This window comes from Elaeis guineensis, chromosome 15 (assembly GCF_000442705.2).
Source record: "Elaeis guineensis isolate ETL-2024a chromosome 15, EG11, whole genome shotgun sequence".
Taxonomy (NCBI): Eukaryota; Viridiplantae; Streptophyta; class Magnoliopsida; order Arecales; family Arecaceae; genus Elaeis; species Elaeis guineensis.
In genome coordinates this window covers 49263593-49270839 of record NC_026007.2, presented here as the reverse complement: position 1 = coordinate 49270839, position 7247 = coordinate 49263593, and positions in this window count along the sequence as shown.

Sequence of the window (7247 nt, the reverse complement as noted above, 5' to 3'; positions counted from 1 at the left end):
TGATTTTGATGATTACAAAGCAGATTGAAGGGATACAAATAATTTTAAAATGAAAAAGTCCTTATGCTCTTCAAGGGCAAAATCATAATTTCACTAAAATCCTGATTTGATAGTACCATTTGGTAGAACAAATGATTTGAAATCTATTGGTGAAAATTTCATTGTGTTTGGACTTATATTTTTGAAGTTATGAAGGTTTGAAGTGCAGTCGAGTCAACTCATGGCACTGTGAGCTGATTGGCACGCAAAAATTCTCCTTGGCACGCTAGTTTTCTGGCTTGGCACGACCTGTGAGTCGACTCATGAGTCGACCCACAAGGCATGAGTCGACTCATGAGTCGACCCTGCTAATTTGAGCCAAAAATTTCCAGAAAGCATTCTCTTTTTGCAACAGAGGTCGACTCATGAGTCGACCCTGAAGCATGAGTCGACTCATGAGTCGACCCCTGCGACGGGAAATGTCAGCAACGGCTATTTTTTTGCCCATTTTAATTGCCATTTATGCTTCCTAAAAATCCTCTAACGGCTCTTTATCTACCTAAATTTTTTCTCTTGCCTTCTAATGCTACAAAATGCTTTAAATGGTGAAAGAAATTGCAGATTAAATAGCGGATCAAACGTGAAATCAAAAAGAGAAGAACAGAAGAGAGGATCCGAAATTTGCAAGAAAAAGCCTGAGATCAACGAAAAATCCAAAAAAAAAAGAGAGAGGATCCACAATATACCAGAGAGATTGTGAAAGAGAAAAGCAAGATCTTTCAAGGAGAGAATTCTTCACGCCTATTGTTTCAACCTTGATCTAGAGATCGTTCAAAGCTTTCAAGAGATCTTCAATCAACAATCAACCTCTTCTCAAGCATTCAAGCGTTCATCCACTTTGAGAAAATCGAAAAAGGGGTTCTTCATTTGAGTAAAGCTTTTATTGTTATATTCGCTCATTTAAGGAGCTGTTATTGTATTAATCTGTGCTCAAAATTTTCTAACTCTTTGTGAGTTTTTGTTCTTTTTTTGGAGGATTTCCAAAACAAGGAAAGGTTGATCCGAACCTGAAATCGGAGTGTTTTGGGTTTACTTGTACCCGGAAACAAGTGATCTAGCTTGGGATAGCTAGTGTCGGAGTTTCCGACGTTTTGTATTCGGGTTGAATACAAAGGATAGTGGATTGAAATTCCCAAGTAGGATCTTGGGGAGTGGATGTAGGTGCAAGGTTAGCACCGAACCACTATAAATCCTTGTGTTTGTGGTGTGCTTTATCGTTCACTTTATTTCTTTATTATATTCTTGCATTCCTGCTTTAGGTAATTAATATTGAATTAAAGTCTTTGTTTTGTTCTTCATAAGTAATCTGTTGGGCTTAAAATTTTTAGAAACCCAATTCACCCCCCCTCTTGGGTTGCATAGCTGGGCAACAAGTGGTATCAGAGCCGGTGCTCTAGCCCTTCTTTGATCTAACAATCAAAGAGCCAAAGATCTATGGCAACCCATGTTGGTACTTCTCTAGCCGAGGGGCAATCAACAAACCGACCTCCACTTTTCAATGGGTCTAATTACACCTATTGGAAAGCTCGGATGAAGATTTTCATACAAGCACTCGACTATGATATGTGGAGTATCATAGTGAATGGTCCTCACACACCCACCAAGATTATAGATGGTGAGGAGTCAACCAAACCCGAGAAAGAATGGGATGAGGTTGACAAGAAATTGGCACAATTAAATGCCAAAGCCATGAATGTTCTTTATTGTGCACTAGATGCAAGTGAATTTAATCGCATTTCTACTTGTGCATCTGCTAAAGAAATATGGAATAGGTTAGAAGTCACCCATGAGGGAACAAATCAAGTAAAAGAGTCTAAAATAAACATGCTTGTACATAAATATGAATTGTTCAAAATAGAGCATGATGAGTCCATAACTGCTATGTTTACTCGTTTTACTGATATAATCAATGGTTTAAAGAGTCTTGGCAAATCTTATACTAACAGTGAACTTGTAAGGAAGATTCTCAGGTCACTGCCAAGAACTTGGGAAGCCAAGGTGACTGCCATCCAAGAAGCAAAGGACTTGAACACTCTACCTCTAGAAGAGCTTCTTGGATCCTTGATGACTCATGAACTTAGCATGAAGCAACATCAAGAGGATGAAGTCAAAAAGAAAAGAACCATTGTCCTCAAATCCACAACTTCATCTGATTATGAAACGGATGACTCTGGAAGATGAAGATCAGGATGAAGAGATGGCTCTCATCACCCAAAAATTTAAAGAAGTTTCTAAGAAAAAGAAACAGGGGATGAGAAAGAAATTCACAAAAGGAGATCAAAGCAAAGAAAAGGAGAAAGATCAACCCCCTATATGCTATGAGTGCAAGAAGCCAGGACATTTCAGATCCGAATATCCACAATTGAAGAAAGGTCCAAAGAAGTTCAAAAAGAAGGCAATGATGGCGACCTGGAGTGCGAGTGATGACTCAAGCTCCGACGCGGAAACCTCAACAGAACAAGCCAATCTGTGCCTGATGGCACATGAAAATGAGGTAACTTCTGAATCCACTAGTGAATTTACTTTTGAAAGAATTGCATGAAGCATTCTATGATTCAATTGATGAATTAAAGAAACTAGGGAAGAAAAACAAAGAGCTGAAATTGGAAAATCAGTCCTTAGTGAAGCAAGCTGAAAAATCTTTCAATTGAAAATTTCACCTTGATTCAAGAAAATCAAAACTTAAAGGATGAAATGAACAAGCTGAAATCTATAGTAGATAAGTTCACCTTAAGTTCAAACAAACTAAATATGATCCTTGAAAATCAGAAAGCTATATATGATAAGGCTGGACTTGGTTATAAAACCCCTGAAGAAACAAAAATTTCTGAAGGATATTTATGTAAATTATTCAAGTAACAAGTCTACAAATATTACTTGTTTTAAATGTGGAAGAATAGGACATAAATCATACACATGTCTTATTAACAAATATGCAAACACAAAGAAAATATGGGTTCCAAAAGGAACCATTCTGACTAACCTGAAAGGACCCAAGAAAGCTTGGGTACCTAAGACAGAAACGTGATCTTTGCTTGCAAGTTGTCTAGCATCCCAAGAAGGAAACAGGAAATGGTATCTTGACAGCGGATGCTCGAGACACATGACTGGTGATGAATCACAATTCATCACGCTTGATGCTAAGGATGGAGGGATGGTCACCTTTGGAGATAATGACAAAGGTAAGATCATCGGGATAGGTAACATTGGTATCACTCCCTCCAAATACATTGAGAATGTTTTATTAGTTAAAGGTTTAAAGCATAACTTACTTAGCATTAGTCAATTCTGTGATAAAGGTATAAAGTAAGTTTTGAATCATCTGTTTGCATTGTGACGAGTCCTATTAACGATGGCATTAAATTTATAGGACATAGGCATGGCAATGTTTATATGATAGATTTGAATGACTTAGCCAAATTAGACATGCAATGCCTAGTATCCTTGAATGCTAAAATCAATGAGACTAGTTGGCTGTGGCATCGTAGACTTGCACACATTAGCATGCATTCTCTCTCAAAATTAATTAAAAAGGATTTAGTTCTCGGTTTGCCAAAACTGAATTTGAAAAGGATAGAATTGTGATGCATGCCAATTAGGTAAACAAACTAGAGTATCATTTAAATCCAAAAATACTGTTTCAACTTCTAGACCTTTAGAGCTCTTACATATGGATTTATTTGGACCAACTAGAACCACTAGTCTAGGAGGAAAATGATATGAATTTGTAATAATAGATGATTACTCTCGTTTTACTTGGGTTTTCTTTTTGGCTCACAAAAATGAAACTTTTCATACTTTCACTAAATTTCATCGAAAAGTCTCTAATGAAAAAGGTTTTTCAATTCAAAATATTAAAAGTGATCATGGAACTGAATTTGAAAATCAAAATTTTGAAAATTTTTGTGATGAAAATAGAATTGGCCATAACTTCTCTGCTCCAAAGACACCCCAACAGAATGGGGTAGTTGAAAGAAAAACAGAACCTTAGAAGAAATGGCCCGTACCATGCTTTGTGAAAGCAACCTTCCAAAATATTTTTGGGCGGAAGCAATTAACACAGCATGTTACATTTTAAATCATGCTTTAATTAGACAATTTTAAAGAAACCCCCTATGAACTTTGGAAAGGAAGAAAACCAAATATTGCATATTTTCATATTTTTGGTTGCCGATGTTTTGTATTAAATAATGGCAAAGAAAACTTGGTAAATTTGATGCAAAATCAGATGAAGCAATCTTTCTAGGTTACTCCTCCACTAGTAAAGCATTTAGAGTTTTCAACAAAAGAACTTTAGTAGTTGAGGAGTCCATACATGTTATTTTTGATGAATCTAACGATCTTCCTTCAAGGAAGAATGAGGGTGTTGATGATGCAGAGCCACTAATAGAAGGTATGAAGGAGATCACTCTGAAAGACTCAGCAACTCCAAAAGACAAGGATCAAGAAGACGAACAAAATGAAAGAGGTGAAGAAATTCAAGAACAACCTCAAGGTACAAATGACCTACCCAAGGAATGGAGGTATGTTCACAACCACCCTAAGGAGTTAATAATTGGTGATCCTATGCATGGGGTAAAAACACGTTCTTCACTTAGAGATGTACTTAATCATTGTGCTTTTGTATCTCAACTTGAACCTAAAACTTTTGAAGAGGCTGAAAATGATCATAACTGGATTAATGCTATGCAAGAAGAACTTAATCAATTTGAAAGAAATAATGTTTGGACCTTAGTATCAAGACCTAAAGATTACTCAATAATTGAAACAAAATGGGTCTTTAGAAACAAATTAGATGAGCATGGAAATGTAATTAGAAATAAAGCAAGACTGGTTGCTAAGGGATATAATCAAGAAGAAGGAATTGATTTTGATGAAACCTTTGCACCTGTTGCTAGATTAGAAGCCATTAGACTTCTACTTGCTTATGCTTGCTTTATGAAATTCAAACTATTTCAAATGGATGTTAAAAGTATATTTTTAAATGGATATATTTCTGAAGAAGTATATGTAGAACAACCCCCTGGATTTGAAAATCATGCTTTTCCCAATCATGTCTTTAGATTAAATAAAGCTTTATATGGATTAAAACAAGCACCTAGAGCATGGTATGAAAGGCTAAGCAAATTTCTACTAAATAATGGTTTCTCAAGAGGCAATATAGATACAACCCTATTTATTAAAAGAAACCAAAATGATATGCTAATTACACAAATTTATGTTGATGACATAATTTTTGGGTCTACTAATGAATCCCTTTGTCAAGACTTTGCTAAGCTTATGCAGGGAGAGTTCGAGATGAGCATGATGGGAGAACTCACCTTCTTCCTCAGACTCCAAATCAAACAATCAAAAGAGGGAATCTCCATCACCCAAAGCAAGTACACCAAGGAACTACTCAAAAGATTTGGAATGGAGAACTGCAAACCAATTGGCACACCAATGAGTCCCTCATGTAAGCTTGACAAGGATGATGAAGGTAAAAGCGTAGACTTAAAATACTATAGAGGTATGATTGGCTCATTATTATATCTAACTGCAAGTAGGCCTGATATCATGTTTAGTGTTTGCTTATGTGCTAGATATCAATCTAATCTTAAGGAATCTCATTTGAATGCTGTTAAAAGAATCCTTAGATACTTAAATGGTACACAAACTATAGGGTTATGGTACTCTAAGGACTCACAAATTAATTTGTTAGGATATTCTGATGCTGATTTTGCTGGATGTAAATTAGATAGAAAAAGCACAAGTGGAACTTGCCAATTTCTTGGAGTAAACCTAATCTCATGGTTTAGCAAGAAACAAAATTCGGTGGCACTGTCTACGGCTGAGGCCGAATACATTGCAGCCGGAAGTTGTTGTGCTCAAATCTTGTGGATTAAGCAACAACTCGAAGATTTTGGAATCAAACTTAATGAAACACCAATAAGATGTGACAACACAAGTGCCATAAATCTATCTAAAAATCCAATTCAACACTCAAGATCTAAACATATTGAAATAAGACATCATTTTATAAGAGAACATGTTCAAAACAAAAATGTAATTCTTGAATATGTTTGCACTGAAAATCAATTAGCTGATATCTTTACAAAGGCCCTTAGTGAGGATAGATTCTGTGAAATTAGGAGAAATCTAGGAATTCTAGATCCATTTGCCTAAAATTTCTCAATTTCCAAAGAATTGATTAGAGCTCAATTTTCAACATCTATCCTGGTCTCAAAAGCTCAGATTTATCACTCTAAAAACTTATCATTGAGCAAAATTCCTTCTCCCAAAATTTTGAATTTTTTTGGAATTTATTTGTATTTTTTCTGAATTTCTGAACTTCATGAGTCGATCCCCATGAGTCGACTCAATGGCAAACTTGTAAATCCCACAAACTTTCAACGCGTTCATTGTTTTTATAACGGGAACCCTGTTTGTGAGACGACTCATGTTCCCATCGTTCTTCTTCCGAAAGCCATTCTTTCCAACTCTTTTTTGCTCCAAAATCCAAGGATTTATCTCGAGGCAATTCTCCCTCCTCCTCTCCACCAAAAATCGCCTCCTTGAAAAGAATTTCTTGTGCTTTCTCGCATTGCTTGGCGCGGTTGAAACGTGCCCTAGCACTTTACCGAACTTCCAAAATTCACTTCTTTTCTCCACCAAAATCCTTCGTCACTCTCTTGTGATCCCTCCTCCTCTCAATTCAAGTCTTCTTGTCTGCTACTTTATTGGATATGGCTCCAAAGATGAAACTTCCCCAAAGAAGGAAATCAATCCGTGAGCCTGAGAAAATTGTCTGAAAGAAAAGGCATGCTCAGTCTTCCAGTGTTTTCGATCCAGTTTCAGTACCTGCTCAAGGTCTCTCTCAATCCTCCATAAGCCCCAGTGTAAATCCTCTTTCTGATAGAAAAGTAGAAACCGAGAAAAATATAGATTTTCGGTTCTTTGAGAAAGAAGGCTTTACTTTTGCTACCAAGATCAAAAATCAAGGATGGGAACTTTACTGCTCCCTTAAGGAAGTCACCTATGTTGATCTAGTTAGAGAGTTCTACCAAAACCTAAATTATGGAATTGGGTCAGTGACTTCAACTGTAAAGGGGATTGACATCTGCCTGGATTCTAGGATATTGGGAGAAATACTTCAGTTGCCTAGTGAAGGATACTCATATATGGAACTCCCAATTAAAGAAGAAGGGATCAGAATTATCTTAGGAGAA